Genomic DNA, 21,820 nt, shown 5'->3' with positions numbered 1-21,820 from the left:
CTCCCCTTTTTTGTCCCTTATAAGGACACCTCCCATTAGATTTTGGGTCTACTTGGATAATCTAGGATGATTATCTTCATCTAGAGATGTTTTACCTAATTATGTCTTCAAAACTTGTTTTCCTAAATAAGGTCCATTCATAGGTTTCAGGGTTTAGGACGTGGACATATCTTTTGGGGGCCATCATTCAACCTAATACACCAACCGATATGTCTAGCTAATTAAGTCAGAATCTTAGAAGGAGAAGGCCCTGTAATTATAATCCGTGTCAAGGTAGAGGTGAACAAGTGGCTGGTGTAGTGCTGAGATCCATCAGGTGGTTTGGCAAATCTGTACCATGGTCCATTCTGCATTTCCTTATGGGTTAACGCTCTGTGGGGCAATCTAATGTGCACTTTTCTGCCATATTGCAGGGCCCCTGCCCGTGTAGACATCAGAGCCTTGGCACGTGCTATTTAACCTCCTGTGCTCTGTTTGCAGACTTGGGAGAGAGAGGAAGCTCCCTGCACACCCACCTTAGAGGGTCATTGTTCAGATAGAAAATAATGTGCTTAGAACAGAGACTTTCCCATTGCGTGTGTTTCCTATGCTTTGCGATTTCCATACTTAGTGCTTTTATTTCCCAAACTTTTAAAATAGCTCTGGCTTCCAATGCACGTTCACACACTGCGTTCCATTCAGTCTTCACAAAGGCACATGGAAGGCTTGAATTCTGAGGATGCGTCTTTGTGATAATATAGTCTGCTCCTACGCCATGAGTCTTTGGCTGTGACCCGCCCATCCGAAGCCACGTAACAGGACCAGAACCAGAAGCAGAGGCAACCTGTGTACTGGGCTGGGCTCTGCTCAACTATGAGGCTTCTTAGAATATGGCAGAAAAAAAAAAACAAAGCTTTGAAATCAATGAGATGCGGTCTTGAATTTAGGTTCTGCCCCTTATCAGCTATGAGAACCTAAGTATGATCTATGCTAGCTTCCATTTCCTTGTATGTCAGAGGACGTTAAAACTCCTCACTTTATAGGATTACTAGGAAATCCACTGAGATAACATACAGATAGTGAGACAATGGTTAAAAGTCCAATTAAAAAAAAAATCCTACAGCTGTACCTATCACATATTAGAGTAACATAAATCATCTGAAAGAGAAATACACATATTTTTGTTGTTTTAGAAACTCTACAACACCTTTTGATTATGTAAAAAGAAAGTCCAGCCCCAGTTTGGACTCTCAGAAACATGTTGAGGTGTGAGAGCAAAGAAGTGAGGGACCGCAAACAGAAAAATAGAGGAAAGAGAGAGGGGTAGATAGATAGATAGATAGATAGATAAGTGATAGATAGATAGATAGATAGGTGATAGATAGATAGATAGATAGATAGAAAGATATGGGTAGATAGATAGGTAGATACATAGATATGATGGATAGATAGATGATAGATAGATGATAGATGATAGATGATAGATAGATGACAGATGGATAGATAGATAGATAGATAGATAGATAGATATGGGTGGTTAGATAGATATGATGTATAGATAGATGATAGATAGATAGATAGATAGATAGATATGGGTGGATAGATAGATGATAGATAGATGATAGATAGATAGATGATAGATAGATGATAGATGGATAGATGGATAGATAATAGATGATAGATAGACAGATATGGTACATAATATATAAAATATTTACAAATCAATATAAAATTACGTATGTATGAATATTGGGATTCAAGATTCAAGAAACCATAGTTGAGCCAACTATTAAATCAATGTTTACATTTCCTGCTGAATCTTTCGGTATCCAAAATGTCTACGTAAACCTCACATTGTGCACACTATGTCCTGGCTGCCCGTTTCACACACCGTAAAACGATCATCCCTAGCACCTTGCAGGATCCGTTTGCCCCAGTGACTGTACATCATGTGAGAAGATAACTCTCATCGGTCTATGAAACGTCTTCCATTCATAAGGCAAAATGCCACAATCCTGAATAGTATCCAGACCTTCCCACACATCTTAACACAAGTCTTCTTAACAATTATTTCTTATTTTAAAAGTTAGGTAAGAAGAGACAGAAAAATGAACAGGTGGGATTCCAAGGGTAAAGCTGGATAATTGCAGAAGTCACACATAGAAGGGAAAATACAACTTGGGAAGCACTTTCAATCCTGAAAAATGAAATTTAAAAAATCTTCGTACTATTTTCTTTGGTACCTATTCCCATTTTACTACACAGAAAACACTTTTATTTTTATTTTTATTGAAGTTTATTTATTTTGAGAGAGAAAGAGAGTGGGGGAGGGGCAGAGAGAGGGAGAGACAGAATCCCCGGCAGGCTCCATGACATCAGGGGTGCCATCGACGCATGGCAGGGCTCGAACTCATCAACTGTGAGACCATGACCTGAGCCAAAATCAAGAGTCAGAGGGTTGACCGACTGAGCCACCCAGGTGCCCCTAGAAAATATTTTTAAAAGGCAACCCTACCACATACTGTAGCCTGGATGTAGACCTGGTGTCCAGTTACTAAGTCTCGGAGTTTTTTCCCCTTCTAGAATGTCGACAGCAATGCCATTTCCCTAACACCAAGGTGATTAGCTACCCTTGAAGCCTGAAGCATCTCCTGACACATTGCGGAATATTGGTGAGGTACATGTTCCCAGGCAGGCTGAGACTACATTTCCCAGGCTCCCTTGCTTCTAGATGGAGTCATGTGACTACTTCTCACCAATGATATGTCTCCTTTCAAGGTAAAGCTGGTGAAGAAGCAGGGATGCATCATATTTGCCGGGATCCCTTTCCTCCAGATGCAGTCATGTGATCAATTCTCACCAAACAGGTGACTTCCTTCCAGGCTAAAATGATGGATATAGAAATTATAAGGTGCTAGAGGACGGAGGGGCTGCAGATAAGAAGAGCCTGAGTTTCTGAGTAGCTCCGGGGCTTTTCAGAAAGCATGGCCTGCCATGTGGACTCTCTGTTATGCTACAGTGCTCTGAAACCCTTCCTCTTATGGCCGCCATAACTCTTGGGAACCACTCTCCCCCTGGCAAGTAGACACTCATGCTTATTGGGTTACGACTTTGCAAGTCTGAGGTTTATTCTACCCATAGGATGGTCCCATATAAGACCATGAGCCATAACAACACTGTGATGTTTAAATAATACTTGGGAAGAGCTTTCTTTGGAAATGTGGGGGGAAACCAGTGGTTACTTCTTTTATCATTATTACAATGATCTTTATGGATAGATCGTATAACTCAAATTTGTACACGAGTTGTGATTTTCTAAATCTCTCGTATGCTGCGATTTAAAATGCATGATAGGACTTTTGGTATTAATTATTTATTCTAGAGCAAGGAACTAGGGCCCATGAGATCCCAAATTTCTCCCATCTGTGAGCCGTAGAGAACCACTGCCTGCAGTCCAGGCCAATGTTTCAGCTGAATTTGTAAACACGGCATACATTAAAATTTCCTACAACATTTTTGTCAAAACATCCAGACTCTGAGGTTTCCCCTCCTGATTGTTTAAGAAAGAGAAAGAGAAAAGTATATTTTCATTTAAAAAAAATACATAAAGTGGCTTGAGAGCAGGAATGCGTTGTTAGTGAAACTGAATTCAACTTTTCTGTTATGAAAAAGAAAATGTAGACACAGTGCTTTGGGAAGGAAGAAACCAGGCTCTTTTCCATTAATGTCTGGCAACGTGAATTTTAAAACAATGGTAAAAAGTAAATAAGCAAAATCTTTAACGGATTTCACATATAACATGAAGAGTCACAAAGTCCCTTTTATTATTTTAGGTTGTATAGGCTTTTGTACAATATGTCAAAATAATTCAATGGTGCTTTGAATGAGATGGTGGGTTTTATGCCATTCCTTACGATTTGGCTCTCAATGATTATAAAAATAGATGATGCGTAAAAGCTTTTTTTTTTCTATTTTTCTTTCTGGATGATGGGAGGAGGTCAAGGTCTATTTTAAATAAATAGTTAAAGAAAGATTAAAAACACAAGTTTCAGAGGACAGGATTAGTACCCACTACAGTTTCGTTTTCTTCTTGTTGATCCTGGAAAATGAGACTTTTGTCAAGCCAGGATTTAAACTAATAAAAAAAAAAAGTAACCTCAGAGATTTTTTTTTCCTACAGAAAATACTGGGTTTAGTACATTTCAAACGGGGGAAAATAATCTTTCTTGACAGCTTTCCAGCAGAAACCAGAAAAGTGCACCAAAGGCCACCCACCATGTGGCCAGGTTTCTGGAGGGCCAAAAGGAATTGGCCAGAAGGAAGGCAGATCCGGGGCCATCTGGGAGAGAAAGACCAAGCTCCTAGTTTCCACACATAAAGCTTATACTACAGTGAGTTTCTGTAAAGCCTTTATTTCATATTATAAATGTTATAGGTAAGATATCACAATATAGAAGAAAAGGAATAAATAAACATTACTCACAATCGCATTACTCAACATACACTGAGCATACTAGGACTTGGCTAAGTGTATACGCAAACAAAAATCAGTTATATATGTAATTTCAGTTCTGTTTGTATGACAAACCATGTGGTTGAAGGTTCATTTATTTCCCATGACAATCTATGATTTTAATACTCCAATGCCATCAGTGGGACTAATATCCCATTATTTGGATGCACCATTAAGTGTTCAACCATTTCTTGGTGGACGTCTGGATTGTTTCATACTTTGCACAGTCTCCCGTTAAACTCCGAAATCCTATGGCACAGGATTGCTCCAGTAAAGAATGTGAATGTATGTGAGGTTGTTGCCAAACGTTTGGAAGTACCCTCTAAAACGGGTTTCCAGGGGCGCTTGGGTGGCTCAGTCGGTGAAGCGTCCGACTTCGGCTCAGGTCATGATCTCGCGGTCCGTGGATTCGAGCCCCGCGTCGGGCTCTGTGCTGACAGCTCAGAGCCTGGAGCCTGTTTCAGATTCTGTGTCTTCCTCTTTCTCTGACCCTCCCCTGTTCATGCTCTGTCTCTGTCTCAGAAGTAAATAAACGTTAAAAAAATGTTTTAAAACGAGTTTCCAATTTCTACAGCTCCCATCTAGCATATGACAGTACTATTTCCCCACACTTTATGCCCAAGATTTCCTATCATGTTAATAACTCCTAATTTGGTACTTAGAAGTGTGTGTTTTCTATCTTTCATGCATATTAACTAACAAACTGCATAACTTGGCAATTTCATAAAGGCAGCATTTATCAGCCTGTCCCCACATTTCTGTTGAGCTGTTTAGACTTGCTTTTTCAGTAACAATAATTTACATCACAAGGCGTTAACACATCCTAAATATAGCAAATGCTCTATGAGGCATTAAGGTCCTAAACAGAGCAAGTGTTTCGTTACATTTTGGTAGTCATTCTTTTCCCCTCAAATTTGCTTACAGAACTGCATTTTTTCGAAGACAAGTTTTAAAATTTGTTAGTAGCTCTATTTCCCATGTTCTCCTGTTTTCTCCCTTGCTTAGAAAGCCTTTCTTCATTCTGAGATTAGATATTGCCCTACCTTCTTTTATACTTTTTAGATTTTTAAAAATTGTTTTAAGTTTATTCATTTATTTTGAGAGAGAGAGAGAGAGAGAGAGAGAGAGAGAAGCAGAGACAGAGTCGAAAGCAGGCTCCCTACTATCAATGCAGAGCCCAGTGTGGGGCTCGAAGTCATGAACTGTGAGATCACAACGTGATCTGAGATCAGGAGTCAAATGCTCAACCAACTGCACCACCAAGGTGCCCCTACTTTCCATTTCTAAACATTAAGATCGTAAACATGTGGGACCTATTGTAGAGTGTTTTAGAACACCTTTTCATAGGACAGTGCAACTTTCTTAAACCTTTTTCTGACTGTCATGTGCATTCTTACCCACTTTTGCCTCGAGATACATTTCATTAAAATTTTTCATTAAAAAAAAGGTCGTTAGATTTCAACTGGAATGTCTTAAACGGATGAACGTTTGCAGTATGTTACAGATTTTTTTAGGTGTTATTATATACTGTATATTAATATAAGATTGTGTCTTCCCATGCAAGGTCATGGGCTGTGCCCCTTTTAATAAGCGTCTTTCTGATCATCAGATCAGAAATGGTCTGATCTTAGGGGCACCTGACTGGCTCAATTGGTTAAGCGTCCGACTCGTGGCTTTGCCTCAGGTCATGATCTCACGGTTCTTGGGACTGAGCCCCGCACGGGGCTGTGCACTGATAGTGTAGAGCCTGTTTGGGATTCTCTCTCTCCCTCTCTCCCTCTCTCCCTGCCCTTTCCCCATGTGTGCTCTCTCTCTCTGTCTCTCTCAAAACAAATAAATAAATAAGCATTAAAGAAAAAAGGAAGTGGTGTAATCTTGTCTGCATAGACATCTTGAACCCTTTTGCAACATATCTTGTGGAGGTATTTTGTTATCTACCTAATTTTGAGCTCTTTAACAGATTGTATCGTCTGTGCACACTTAGAAGGTATTCCCCTCTCCACGGTGGTGCCTCTTACTTATTGTTCTTGTTATGGTGCACTGGCTACAGGTTCCGTCGCAACGGTTGGCATCGCTCCTGGCAGAAGGAAAAGGTCTAAGGAACAGCTTTTCCCAGGTCACCCTCAGAGCTCTGCTTTGAAGTCAGGTTCTGGTTCTGCCAGATGCTCTCCAGACAAACGGGGGCTGTTCTACTCAAGCAAATGTGCGCCAGGCAGCCTGAAGCAAAAGTTCACAACATCTAAGAATAATCTTTCGGACTCTGAATTACAAAGTGTGTTCTTTGGTTGAGAAGGGGTGTTGAATGAACCAAAGACCTTTCTCGCATAGCTGTGCATGAGCTGCGTGCTGGAGAAGCTCGCCGTGGCTCTGAGGAGCCAGGGGTAGACCATCCAGGAATCCTGTGAGACATGTGTTCAACCACAGGTAGCTTGGAATCAACTGCGCTGGAGTGTTTACACCACAGAAATGGGCAAATGCTACAAATCAGAGTGTGTGTGTTGGAGAGTTGGTTTCCTTAGCCTGCCACTTACTATCAAGGATATCTCACTCATGCATTCATTCAGTAAGTATTTTTTGAGCATATTCTATGTGCCCAACAAGTCGAAAAAGAAAAGATAAAAATTTTAATAATGGGGGCAAAGATTCAGCAGTAATCAGTTGATGCACACAGTTGCCATAGGGATTAGGCAGAGAAAGATGCTCTCAGAGTTTGTAACACACATAAATCACCAGACCAGGAGCTCCCAGGTTTCCCTGAGGAAATGATGCATCGGCTTGGACCTCGTCACTTCCCAAGACTTTCTATCCACCCCACAAATATATAAGCAACTCTTTCCTGACCAGAGTATCTACATCAAAGACAGAAAGGCTCCTCCCTCTGTTTTAAAAAGCTTCAAGCACAATAAACAGAACCCCCTTCAGTAAGCATATCCAAGCCAGAGAATCGAGTAATAAAGGTTTACTACTCTGAGCGAGATCTGGGATCAAAGGGACAGGGTCGAACATTTATAGTGGAATTCACAGGCGATCGTCAGTGCCCATCATCTCACCCTGAAGCCTCTTCTGGTTGAAGCTCCACACATTCACCTCCTCAGAAGACCACTTACTTCCAACTCTGGCCCTCTTGCCTTCCAGATAAACCATTCTCTTTTCGGACCAGAGTGCTCTATGGAAAAGACAATGAAGGCGTTCCAAACTGTTTGAAAAAAGAACAAAATAAAATCGTGCCTTGGAATAATTCATATTCTTTCACTTCCCACTCAAATTCTGCATGTGTGTGTGTATTTAACTTCTTGGAAACATAGGTTTTTTTTCCTTTCCCGGACTCTGTCTTGTGTTTGTAAGCAACTCAAGGCAGCAACCAGTTTTTCTCTATCAAGCGTTTATGTGACAAAGGTGCCGTTTTTATTCTTTTTGCTATTGTAATAGCTGGTGAAATATCAGGCTCACATGCTTACAGAGTGAGTTTCCTTTTGAGATCAAACCTTTATTCTCAGTACAGGGTTCCGAGGTTGGTCCACCTTGCGCGGAGCTCTTAAGCTAGAGAGGCAGGCTAGTTCAGTGATATATATGTGTTTTGTTCATTCACATATCCCCATATTTAGTGAACACCTGCTATTGAGAAGTCACTATTTGGTGGAGACAATAAGCCAGATATCCCAGTGACCCCAAGGACAGTGTAGGCCACCTACTAAATGCTCATTGCCAGGATTAGGTGAGTTATGAATGGGGAATAATCTTGGATGAGAAAAGGGGACTCAGGAAGACGATCACTCAAGGGTGCTTAAGATTCAGTCAAACACAGATGGAAGGGAAGGATGTGGGGTCCTGGTGCCTCGGGAATCAGGGAGAGGTTCAGTTTAGCTTGCACGTGGATTTCATCGAGTGCGGGTACCAAAGAATGCCAGAGACCTCCCCTTGTGCTGTGTTGTGATGTCTGCTCCATATTGGGATGAACTGCATAGTCAACAAGGAATGGTTGTAAGGTTTTTTGCTTTGCTTGTTTTAAACCACCCACCATGGACAATTTGACCATTAAGGAATTAAAAAAAAAAATGGAGACTTCAACAGATTCCCATTGGGGAAAATTAACTGGGCTGCCAGTACAATTAGTTAGGAAGCAATTGCCATAATTTAGATTAGGATTAATGAAGGTTTGGTTTAACGCCATCTGAGCAAAAATAGAACGGACTGAAGATAATTGAGACGTATCAGAGAGAAAGATTCGCAAGGATTTGGTGATTGTATGCATGGAAAGGAAGAAATATCAATATCAAAGAAAAAAATCTTTGGCTCTGAGGGACTAACAGTAATGTATCTCCTTCAATGAGAGTAAGAGAGTTGAAAGTTTCCTACTTGGACGCTGCTTCATTGGAAGCTTTCTTCCAGATGGTGAATTGGAGGTATTGAGCAAATATTTAGAAATGACACGATATCCATTTAAGATCAACAGACTCAGAAAAAAATTACGTTACAATTTCTTTTTTTTTTTTTTTTTACCGATACTTCTATTTTAAAGTAACTTTTTTGGGTAGTTAGATATTCATTCATATGCTCTGAGCCAAAGATACAAAGAGAAAGAAGGTGTGAGTATGGGACAAGTATCTTGGGATATTGTGTATTCACAAATACAATGTGGAGTCTGGACACCAGGAGGTAAAACTGGGGGGTTTTGATTTTGATTTCAAGATCTCATCATCATAACCCCAAGCATGTGCTGATTACAGATTTCTGAACGTTTATTAGCCTCCTGTAAAACCTACAGTTGTTGGCCCACGTTAAGGCAATAAAGCACCAACCAAGAAAACCTGGCTATCGATACAAAGGCCCGTAAAGTCACTTGGACTACCGTGGGCCAGAGGCAGAGGTCCAGCTGGCTTGCAAAGCTGTGTGCTGGAAAACCGAGCACCCAGGGTGATTCGTTGCACTTGTGGTCGCCTGGAGGGCCCTGGGGCATCAAGAGGATGCCCGGAAACCGAGCCTTCCCCGCCCAGGTGTCTGCAAGAAAGAACTGCAGAGGTTCGAAGGCAACAGTGGGACCCAGACTTGCCTCTCGGCCCAGAACAGTGATTCAGACTCTCCACGGCTACTGCTTGCAACCACAGAAACCAGCAAGAGAAAAATGGTGGGGCGGGGAAGAATCACATGTCTCCTCTGCAAAACCCGGATGCCAACAAGGGAGGGAAGATCAAGCAGGTACAGGTTTCATGATCACACAGGGTTGATGGTCAACGAGGTGAGCCCCGTTCGCATTAGTCTAAAAGTTGCATCGCTCTTCCTACGGTCCTAGCCCTGGCAAGACAATCGCGAGCTGCCACCCGACTTGCCAGGATAAATAAAGCAAGCTGGGCTCGTCCGGGCTTGGGGAGCGGCTTTAGTGCTAAGGGTGGAGCCCACGAAAGCTTGCACTTGTACCAAAAGCCCACAAAAGCTCTTTTCGCATGCCTATAGAATGAGTCACGCTAGAGCCGAAATCACAATAAACGCACTGGCAAAGCTAAGGACGGGGTGAATTATGCTCGTGTGCCATGGCAGCCTCCCGGAGTTGTATTTTATTTTTTGGTGGCCATGGTAGCACAGAGGAAGGGTCAGGCAGAACCAAAAGTGCTGCCACGAGTTTCGGAAAACCCTCCATTATAATTTTCTTATTTCATTATGGGGGTAAAACGATGCCACACACACCACGGTTACCGAAACATCCAAACAAAAGTCATACGACAAAGTGCGCACAGCCTGACCCAGGATCCAGGAGACGTTTGGAGAGACGGAAGGAAATTTTGTGATTAAAAGGGTAGACCAACAAAATAAAGACCGCATAAAGGCCATTAAGACCGAAAAGAAAAATAAAAAAATAGTACGTATACATATTTGCATATATGTGTCTTCCTGAGATAAAGATTACAGCGTGAGTTGTTGACTTGAAGGGAATGATTGACACCCAGCTCAGGGCTACAGTAGCTTTTATAACACATCCAATGATAGGTCTATTTTCGCATAATGCAGACGTGGCTTTGGTTCTTTTGCAAGTTGCAGAAGACACTGTGCCACAAAATACATTGCTTTTGGTCAGCGGTCATTAAAAACTATGAAAATAATTAGGAAGAAGAGTGGGTCTTTGACTAAAGAAAATGGAAAGGTAGCTGGAGCGTTCTGAAGCTTTGACGCTGGCTGACCACCAGGCTAGAGCTTTGTCTAGATTCCCAGGAATGCCGGGACTCGCAGAAGCCAGATTATCCTGCGTGTCTGGAGTCAGACCTCTGTTCATTCCTGTCCAGGCTGCATAGCCACGAGCTGCACATCCTGAATCGGAATTGCAGGCACTGCTTTCTCCTCTGCTCCGTGATGTCCCTTGAGGGTCTGAAATGGAAGCGGGAGAATGAAGATAAGTACGGCAGCCTCTTACTGCCATCCAGCATCGACTTGTCACCATCCGGCATCGGTTTCCTCATCATCATTGCATACAGCAGGCTTCTGAACATGTCATGTATCCTCCAGATCAAATAGAATGGGCGCATTCTGGAATTTTCCTTCATACTACTAACAACGCTAACTACTCTTTACTGAGGATCTTGAGCCAAGCGCTGGGCTAGAACCGTTTACACTAAAGTCTGTAATTCTCCAGATAACCCTGGAGATCCTCATTAACCACCTTACCCCTGACCCAAGTTGAGAGGGAGAGGAAGGAACCGACTTTAGGTCAAACACCTAGGAAGAAACATCTGGGCTTAGAACCCAAGTATGTAGGCAACCGATCTCTACTATACTTTACACGGCAATGTGCTATGCCTGTTCTGTAGTGAATGATGACTCTTACTGCCTTAAGAACTTCTGTGGTTATCAGCATGTGGGGCATAAGGAAGACAGCAGCAACAACATGGATGGTCCTCTAGGTGATACGCTCTGAAGGCACAATTTCACCTGGCTAGAAAAGATGGGAACCATTGCCATCCATGACAGAGAAAATTGAGGTGTATCAATCAACCGATAGTCATGGGAAACTTTCTAAACCTGAATTCTATATCTATCTGTCTCTCTCTATACCTATCCATCCATCCATCCATCCATCCATCCATCCATCCTTTCTTATCTATCCATCCCTCTCTCCATCTATTAGCTATCACCTATCCATTCTACCATCCATCTATCCATGCATCCACCCACCTACCCATCCATCTACCCATCCATCCATCCATCCATCCATCCACCTACCCATCCATCCATCCACCCACCCACCCACCCACCTACCCATCCATCCATCAACGTACCCATCCATCCATCCACCTATCCATCCATCCATCCATCCATCCATCCATCCATCCATCCTTTCTTACCTATCCATCCCTCTCTCCATCTATTAGCTATCATCTATCCATTCTACCATCCATCCACCCATCCATCCACCCACCCACCCACCTACCCATCCATCTGTCCACCTACCTATCCATCCATCCATCCATCCATCCATCCATCCATCCTAATCTGTCAGTCTAGTGATCTGCCAACACCACAAAACTATAAAATAAAACCGAATTTTGTTAAGTTTAGAATATTCCATTTTATTTAAAAATAGAATTTCATCTCCTTGTATCTAAACAGGAAGGATTAATCCTTTTCCAAAAAGTAAAATAAGACTCACCTGCCCTCTCTCCAGGTCTTTGAAGCTTCTTTGTTCATTTGTTCTCACCCTTCTGCATAGGCAGAGCTCTGGGTACCTGGCTTCTCCTATCCAAGGGCCACATGGCCATATACCCACTATCAGTTCTTTGGAGCCATGGTGGACGGAAGAAAATTCTGGAGAGCAGATAGGTGCAGTGTTGAATGTAATATCCCTATCTGTTCATGAATGTCCTGGGGAAGCACCCTGTGTTGCCACAGACCCTAGACTCATATTATGAAGAAGGTATGCTTCATGCTCATAAATTGCCAACATTGCTCCTCATGGGGATAAACACGACAGAGGAAAAAACTTGAGCTATTTAATACATTCATCGTCAGAGCAAAACCAAGCTATCATCTTAAAAAGCTTAAACTTTCTGTTTCAAAACAGAGAAAAAGTAAATGCAATTTTTTAAAAACTATCCTCAGATTCCTTCTCGTCTTGTTTTGAAGTGTTCGTTTACTCATCTGCCTTAGGTCTGATTTCTTAGAGGCAGCCCACGAGAGAAAGTGCTCCCAACAAACCTATTGCATGAGCCATATTTGGGGGGGAAATAAAGCAAGCAAGGTGGGATCTCAGGCCAAGTTGTACAAAAGGAAGCCTCCATATGAAACCGCAGGGGACTCTGGAGAGTAAGTTTGCATCAGGGTTGGTCGGTTTGTACCACCTTGGTCTGAGCGCGGAAGTAAATTCACACCTCTCTGGAGGTGAGGGAGGCAGCTCCGGGAAGCCAAGCTCACGTTTCTGCAGAGGGTCTTGGCTGGGGGAAGTAAACCACATGTGTATCCAGGGAGGGTGCACAGCCCCAGCTAAAGGGACCTTTGCATACGGCCAGGGACCCCTGAACATTTCCAATATATCACCCTGTCTGTCACCCCGAGCTTCTGTCTTCAGTGGAGGTGCCAGTGTGCTTCTGTCTACACCCAACCCTGAAATCTATGGAAATGCTCCTTTCTGAGACACAAGCCATTTCTTCTGGACTAAATTCCTCCTTCTACGTCTCTTCCTTTCTTCTGACCTTTCTACCTGCCCCAGTGCTACAAGTGTGGTCCAGGACCAGCAGCCTTGGTATCACCCGGCCAGAAATGGAGACACTCGCGCTCCACACCAGACCTGCCCCATCAAGGTCCGCATGTCCGCAAGTTCGGCAGGGATTCCTGGGCACCCCAACCGTTGAAACCCATGGTCCTGGGGCATCCACCTGTTCTGGGCATTTCCTCATGGCCAATCTTCAGAGTATTTGGGGGGAAGGTCTATTCTGCATGAATCAGTTAAGGAGACTCCAGCACGTGGCTTATTTTTATGCCTTCACACTAATTTTTATATATTTTTTAACATTTATTTATTTTTGGGACAGAGAGAGATAGAGCATGAATGGGGGAGGGGCAGAGAGAGAGGGAGACACAGAATCGGAAGCAGGCTCCAGGCTCCGAGCTGTCAGCACAGAGCCCGACGTGGGGCTCGAACCCACGAACTGTGAGATCGTGACCTGAGCTGAAGTTGGACGCTGAGCCACCCAGACGCCCCAAATTTTTATATATTTTAAACACAGGTTGACATTGTCTTCGCTAAGCATTTTGGGTGTCATGCATAACAATTTTCTCCTAATTAATGAACATGTTATCTTCACAAGACCGCTCCCCAATAGTTAGATACATCTTGTCTCTACAGTGGAATCCATTTCTCCGGCATGTTTTCGATGCAAGATAAAATTTCACGTTCTTTCCAATTTGTGAATATACTCCTTCCTCCCTTCCATAAAGGTTTGGCTAATTGTCCTCAAGGTGAGTCCCTAGATTGGGGACTGTGAGCACATGAACAGGTACACCTCATTGGTTACCTCCACAGCATATCACACGTGTGTGGTTTTTTGGACCCGTGAGACTGCCTTCTGCTACTGACCACCTAGATTCATTCTTGAACAAGGTCAAATGAGGCTGGTACTGCAGGCCCAAGGCACCCCACTTTGAGAACCATCGCGGTAGAGACTAGAACCTGACCTGCTGGAAGCTCAGCGGTCAACCGTCAGGCTGGAGAAGGCAGCAAACGGAAATGCCGACTCGTTCCTGAGATCGTAAGTAAGAAACCCAAGAGCTTGCATCGCAAGCAAGAGCTTAAAAATGCTGGTTATGCCATTTGCTTTCTCGGACCCTCGTTGAGGGTGAGGACAGGGCCATAGCTCCCCCTCATCTGACTTGCGGAAGGATGAGAAATTCTGATGCCCGCCTATCTTGCTGGCATTTCTACTTGCCGGGTGTGGATTTTACATGCACTTTAAAGTGGCCCCAGAGCCACAGACGGGAAGCTTGAAGAGACAGCTCGACAGCCCTTTGTGACTCTGTCTCTGAAGCACAGCACAGGCCTGACGGGTCTTTAATGACAACCAGAGAAAAGGGGAATCTTCTGCACTCCAGATGGGCACAGGCTTCCTCCTTCATTTGTTTGCACGAAGCAACACCAGCAGTCCAGGGGACCCAGTGACCCGGTCTGCACACGCAGCGACACGTTGAACCAGTAGGAGCTCATCTGACGCCCAAGCATTCGACACCTGGCATCACCCAGGGGTGAAAATCTTCCCCATCTTTCTAATGCATGCAAATGGGAAGGGCAGAATTTGGCCGTGTGCCAAGGAAAGAAAACCCTGCCACCGTATCAATGGGACTGCCTTTTGGCACAAAACTGGGCTTTCTTTGGGTGTAGAAAGTCCTCCTTCTTGGGATGGCAATTTCAGATCCTTGGTGACTTCTCAGCTTTACCCCGTCTTTACACGGCCCTTGTTTCTAGGTTCCGCGTCCGCGGTGGCTCAGGGGGTCACAATGCAACAGCATCGACCTGCCATGAGCGGGGAAGGAACTGTTGTTTGAGAAACGGAGTCTCTATGGAAGAATTCACTCGGGACACAGGAGGACGAGGGAAAAGGCACGAATCCTTCTGTTCTGGTTTCTTCAACTATTCAGGACTCTTTTCTGAGAAGGTAACACCTTAGCTCCTTCCCTTTCTGTCTCTCACCCGCCCCCCCCCACCCCGCCCCGCCGGCTCTCTCCACATTCATTAAAGATTTACAGTCTTAGAATGTTATTCCAACTTCTCCTACCGACCCCACTTCCTGCCCACACATACAGCCATTAATTGTGGAAAATGTGTCTGTAACTGAAATATTTACTGGCAGCCCCAGAGAGCCACAGAGGCATTTCTTATAAACGCTCAAACTTCAGCTCTGTTTCTCTGGGTTGCCTTTTCTCCAAAGCAGCAGAGCGGGTGCCCGTAACTCCCTGACGGTGCAAGTCCTTGCACGCACAGCTGTTCCGTGATATTTATTTGCTGCATCCAATGGAACCTCTTCGACGCGAAACATAAACACCAGCCGACTTCAGACAGATGGCGGAGATGACAGGCTTTGACACGCAGTGTGCTGTCCGGCCGGTTCAGAGCCTTTGGGGGGAACAGTGATCCTGAGAAGCTGCATAGATGCAGCTGGGAAGCAGAAGGCCACCTTGGAACGAAAGTCCCTTCAGGGATTCGCCGGGCGACGAAGCCATGGGAAACAGTAAGCCAACAGTCAATCAAGCATTCGCGTGGCACAGCTGTAACATTATGCCAACTGGCAGAACTCGGCACTCCCCCAGCAACGCCAAAGGGAGAACACACTAAAGGCATTGCCACAAACATCGCAGAGAGCCACGAGGAGAAACAAATCTATCCACAGGGGGGGAGGTCTGGAGGCAGGACTGACGCCGTCAGCTTCCCACCTTCACCAACGAGACTTGGGCGTGAAGAGTCGTCTTCTTACTGGACCTGTCATCCATCTCAGGGTTTCGGCATGTTACGGAAGGCGGTTCCAAGTGACAGAAGTAGTTTCCTTTTCAGCACCAACAGTCTGATCACAAAGTGATCGCACTGGGCTTCTGCCCTAAGGGTGTGGTAGAGTCTCGGATGAACGCTACTGGCATGGCCCAAAGAGCTTGTTGAATGACCGTTGCCAAACAGACCCATAAAGACAGAGAACAAAGTGGTGGTTGCCACTGGGGGATGAGCATAAGGGGTGAAGGGGAGTGAGACGTTTGGATTTCCAGTTATGGAATGCACAAGTCACGGGATGGAAGGTGCAGCAGAGGGAACACAGTCAACGATACCCCAATAGCGTTGCCCGCCAACAGGCGGTGGCTATTTGTGGTGAGCACAGCATACACTTGCTGGATTGCTATGTTCTAGACCCGAAACTAATGTAACACTGTGTGTCAAGTATACTTCAATTAAAAGAAAAAAGTATCTCTTTGCTTACATCTCTTGTGATCCGGTAACGTAATATGACATGAAAATCTTTAGCTGGCTCCCTGTTGACTAAGGATACCTTCCCGAACCCTTACTGCTGGGAACCCCTACATTTCCTGGCCCCCAGTTTATGCCTTCAAATTCACCCTGATGGGATGCCGGGGTGGCTCAGTCGATTGAGTGTCCGACTTCGGCTCAGGTCATGATCTCACGGTTCGTGAGTTCGAGCCCCGCGTCGGGCTCTGTGCCGACAGCTCAGAGCCCGGAGCCTGCCTCGGATTCTGTGTCTCCCTGTCTCTCTCTGCCCCTCCCCTGCTCGTGCTGTGTCTCTCTTTGTCTCTCTCTCAAAAATAAATAAACATCAAATTCACCCTGAGCTGCCCATCTGCTCCCTCCCTTCGCTCCGCACCCTGAAAGTCTCACTGTGTTCCAACAACACATGCATCCTCTCAACCGCGGAGTTCACGTATTTCTTTGCCTGCAAACTTCTTGTGTAATTTCTCCATCACATAAGTTCCAATTTGTTCTCTGATGTCTGGTACAAGAGTCATCTCTTCTATTAACCCTCTGTGATACCCACCCTGCTGGGTTTCGCCTTATGAAATTTCCCTCTCTATCTGAGTGAACTGCTTAAAGGGTTTCTGTTTTCATTGACTTTCATGCTTCCAACACACAGTGGAGTTCCTTTGCACAGCACCGTACGTATTTCATGGCAACCTTGACTCTGTGCATAGTTGTCGCCTTCTATCCTGGGTCAGGTATGAAGGACACATCACAGATGTGGCTGTCAAGGGTCTGACAGCCAAGAGAGTACCCAGAATATGGTACAGTGGCAGATACATCTACATCCTGTTATGGGACCGCATCACTTTTTTTCACTAACATCAAAGGAGACAAGGTTTTTACAAAAAGTATAAAATGCTACACAGCAGGGTAAGGTGAAACCAGGAAAAAGTCGTGCATCATAAAATGTACCACATCAATTTAATGTGTAACATCTGGAGTCTAAGAGAGCCAGTATGTCAGGGAACTGTGGATGCATCAAGTTGATTTTACGTGAGCCTTTGGTCACACGCGATATGAATATCCCTTACCTGGGAAACGCATGACTAAGTCAGTCACGGGATTTATTTCTGTTAGAAATGCACGCAAAGCAACAGAAGCTGGCACATTTTTGGTCTGTCATTTTCAGGCTCCAAAATGACCTTATCGATGGGATTTTTGCAGGCGGCCACTATAACCAAAAATGTCCCCGCTAACTAGCAAAGGCAGTGCGAACTAGCTAAGTAGCTCATGGCAGATCAGATTCCTTACTCACGGTTGTTTTATATCAAACACGAGCACACCATTTCAAAGGATCGAAATTTACAGCTTCCCGTGGTTCTCATGTGTAATCAGACCTCAGAGTGATTTTTCAGCTTCTATCCTGGGTTGTGTTTGCATTTGTCAAACATTGGTTTTCATACTAGCTCTCGAAAATTCAAGACAGACATTTAAAATCCCACCCAGTTCACCCAACTGAATTGGGCAGACACTGAAGCGGACAAAGGAAGCCTATTTATCGAATGTCATGACATAGACTAGAGACATGGCCGTGAATTATCACCCCCCCCCCATTGTTGCTTTCCTGGTCCCCAGGCAGTGCACAGTCAACCTCCTTGGCTTTACTCCTCACGATGAATGTGACTTGGAATCCACCCAAGATTATAATACAGCCAGGGCCCCATTTTCAATCACTTGGCTTGTTCTAATGTGGTTGACATGGGTCTCAAAACACAAAATAGCCAAGCAGGATGAGTTAGCAGGTCTCAAGGCAGTCAGTAGAATTCACCGCGTGAACAGAACCAGGCACGAAAATAATTTGACAACAATCCAACACCTATTCATGCTAAAAACTCTCAGTAAACTGAGAAAAGAAAAAACTTCCTCAACTTTATAAAAGGCATACACACACACACACACACCCCAACAGCACACCGTCACCCTTTTTATGTGACAATATACTGAAGATCCCAGCTATTAAATAGGGTTTAAAAATTGGTAAATAGGTAAATAAAGGCCACTCTGTCCAGAGAAAAGAAGTAAAACTGTCTTCATTGACTGATGATATGATCACCCATGTAGAAAATCCCAAGACAGCTACAAAAGGGTACTAGAAGTAGTAACTTAGCTTAGCAAGGTTGCAGGATACTAGGTCAATATACAAAAATCTCTTGTAGATTGAATACAGGCCACTGGGATTTTTCAGTAATGCTGCTTCTCTCTCCCTAGATTATTTTAAATGTTTTGGTAAACAGAGCAACTTAAAAATATTAACATTGGATGAAATGTGCATGCATTTTTCTCCTGCTGATTTGTCTTTTGTCAGTTTCATTTACAGGGTCCCAGGGACTGAACATAAGAGGGTAGGGAGAGTTTAGTTCTCTTCCCCTAAACCACTAAATGGACGGCCTTGCTACGTACCTGTGTGCACGTGTGCATTAGTGTGTGTTCATATACTCATGCCCCTAAAACGCCTTTACCATTTCTACAATCTCATGTGTGTTTTGTAACGATTTTTCTATATTTGAGACCTAATAATCAAATTTTGGAGCAACCCGAGGACATTTCTCCAGGACACCGGAAACATGCTTTAATGATGTGGTGTGTTTCTTCAGTCCTATTTTACACAATTATATATTGTTTTCTTAAAACGCCTTCTTGACCTGTTATGTGCTTCCAAATTGAGAAACCTGTGCGTCTTTTATAGATTATAAAAGATTATAGATTTCTTCCCCTTCTCTGAGAGCTTGCCATACACAATGGGGCATGAGAGCTGGAACAAACATTTAAAATTGTTTTCTCACCATGAGAGCTTGGTGGAGAGAATAGTCTGGGTAAATTTGAGGGGGGGTAGGTCTATTCTCGGTAAATTTGCGGGGGAGGGCAGTTAGCTTTCTGAACTCCCGCCAAGTTAAGGGAAAAGGATACACCAAGGTTGTCAGTTGGGAGGCCAGGAGAATGTCAGTGAAGATTTTCACACTGAAGTGTATAGACCCAGCCTGACTGAGAAAATGTGATTTATTGCTATGACCCATCCTTATACTCCTCTGTCCCCTGCCCTACCTTTCTCCTGACCACATCCCATACTCTTCCTAGAGTTTAACGAGTAGCTATGTTTGCCTCTGAGTCTACTGGAACATACCCGCATCTCCCCGGAGAGGGGTGACCCTGCTGTCTTCAGCTTCTGCGCCCTTGTGGGACTCCACTGGTAGACCACCGCTGTGACACGGAACCATGTGGACGTGTGTGACTTTTAGACCATGGATTCATTACTGAAAAGAGCATGCTTACGTTCATACCACGCATGAGTGGTTTACACTGGCTGTCCAAGAAGCAAACATTTCTTTCCGCAATTTATTTAAAATATTTTCACTTTTTGAGTATCGAGCCCTGAGTTGAGAGCCAATGGCCTGATAAAGAAGATGTGGTATGTATATAATGGACTCTCACTCAGCCATAAAAAAAGAATGACATCTTGCCATTTGGAATGACAAGGAGGCAGTTAGAGTGTACGATGTTCAGCAAAGTAAGTCAGTCAGAGAAAGACAAATACCGTATGACTTCACTCACACGTGGAAAGTACGAAACAAAACAGAGAAGCAAAGGAAAGAGAGGGAGAGACAGTCAAACCAAAACACAGACTCGTAACGATCGAGAGCACACTGATGGTTACCAGAAGGGACATAGGTGGAGGGATGTGTGAAATAAGGGATGGGGAGTCGAGAGTACACTTATCATGATGAAAAAAGTAAAACGAAGTAAAATGATTTTAGAAAGCAAATGACCTACAGGAGCATAGAGTTTCAGTTTTGAAAGACGGAACGTGCTCAGGACATGGCTTCCACAGTGACGTGAATATACCTGGCACTGAAGACCTAGTTTTGCTTAAAATTGGCTAAGATCATACATTTTAGGTTGTAGTTTACCCCAGTTTTTAAACACATAGACCCAAAAATGTGCACATTGTGAAAAAAAGAAAAGAAAAAGCCTTCCCTCTCGCCCCGTGCACGTATCACAGCCAAGGCAATGCCGGTCACAGCAGATTCAGATCACGGGGCAGACGGAACAGAAGGAGGCACCTGGGTCTCATTTACCTGTCCCCCTGGATGTTCTGCTTAAGAGGCTCCAATGGAAAGCCATCTTTTTAAACCATTTTTGTTTCCTTTAGCCCAGCCATTGAAATCAAAGCAGCTTCCTCTTTGATGAGGTGGCTTTAAAATACATGCCCCCAGGCCAGCAGCTGTTTTTAGTACTTTACTAATGGTTACCTCGGCCAATGTGGATAGAGCGCTCCTGACCCTCAGCAGCAATGTGGGGGTGCGGTGCTTACCTGCCCTTGGGTAATTCTAGCAACATCTGCGTACAAATTGCCGCTACCTCGCAATTCAGACCCAAGTAGCTGGTCTCCAGGGCCTGTAAAAACTCTTGCCAGCCTCCTGGCATCCACGCCCATAGGTGGATCTTTGGTGTTTTCACGGGATCCACAATCACACCCTTCTCCTGCACACTTTCACACCTGTGCGACCCAGCGTTAACAGCTTAGAACCCATCTCACCCAGGTCTGTGTTTGTGCTAAGTTTCCACCAATCCAACAAGCACACGTAGTTGCAAAATACATCGTGGTGTACGTGGAGCTCCTTTACCGGTGCAGAGGACAGGGCTGTTGCCTGTGTGGGCGAAACTCCGTTGGGCAAGATGGGGACAGCTGCAGAGGGATCGCAGACATCAGCTAGACTGGCAAGTGCGAATACCATGTGGGAATAAAGCCATGGAAGGAGGAAGGGGAGGAAGTTTCACTGCAGTAGACGAACTTGGTTGGTTTCAGGAACAAAATGACTTTTGAGTTGGGACTTGCGATGCTACGAGTCTGGCATGGAGATATGGGGACAGAGACGTGACAGGGGAACACATGGGATATACAAGTGGACAAAGGGGATGTTCAGAAGAAGGGGTCAGGCCGTTCACCTTTTCATGTGCAATAAAAACTTGGTGTGCCTCTGACCTGGCATGGATTCCCAGAGGAACCACTTTCAAGTTCGGGCACGTTTCCAAATTCCTTCAGGTGCAATCTTTAAACAGACAAACAAACAAACAAAAACAAAAGTAGAGACTATTGCACAGACCAGTTTGTTTGGTGTAAGTAGAAAAATAAAAAGCATGCAAACACCTTCACACAGTCACCCCACATGCTCTTTGAAAAATAACCAAACACAATAGAAATCCAAAGCCGCTGAAATTGAATAATGACCCAAAAAGATAGAGGTGTGTCGTTATAGAACTTGGTGAATCTCAGTCTGATGATGATTCTTCCCAGGTGTATTCACCAATACACCTGCTCGCTAAAGCTGAATGGTAAT

This window comes from Lynx canadensis, chromosome X, assembly GCF_007474595.2.
Source record: "Lynx canadensis isolate LIC74 chromosome X, mLynCan4.pri.v2, whole genome shotgun sequence".
NCBI classification, from domain to species: domain Eukaryota; kingdom Metazoa; phylum Chordata; class Mammalia; order Carnivora; family Felidae; genus Lynx; species Lynx canadensis.
Note: the sequence above shows the minus strand (reverse complement) of the source record.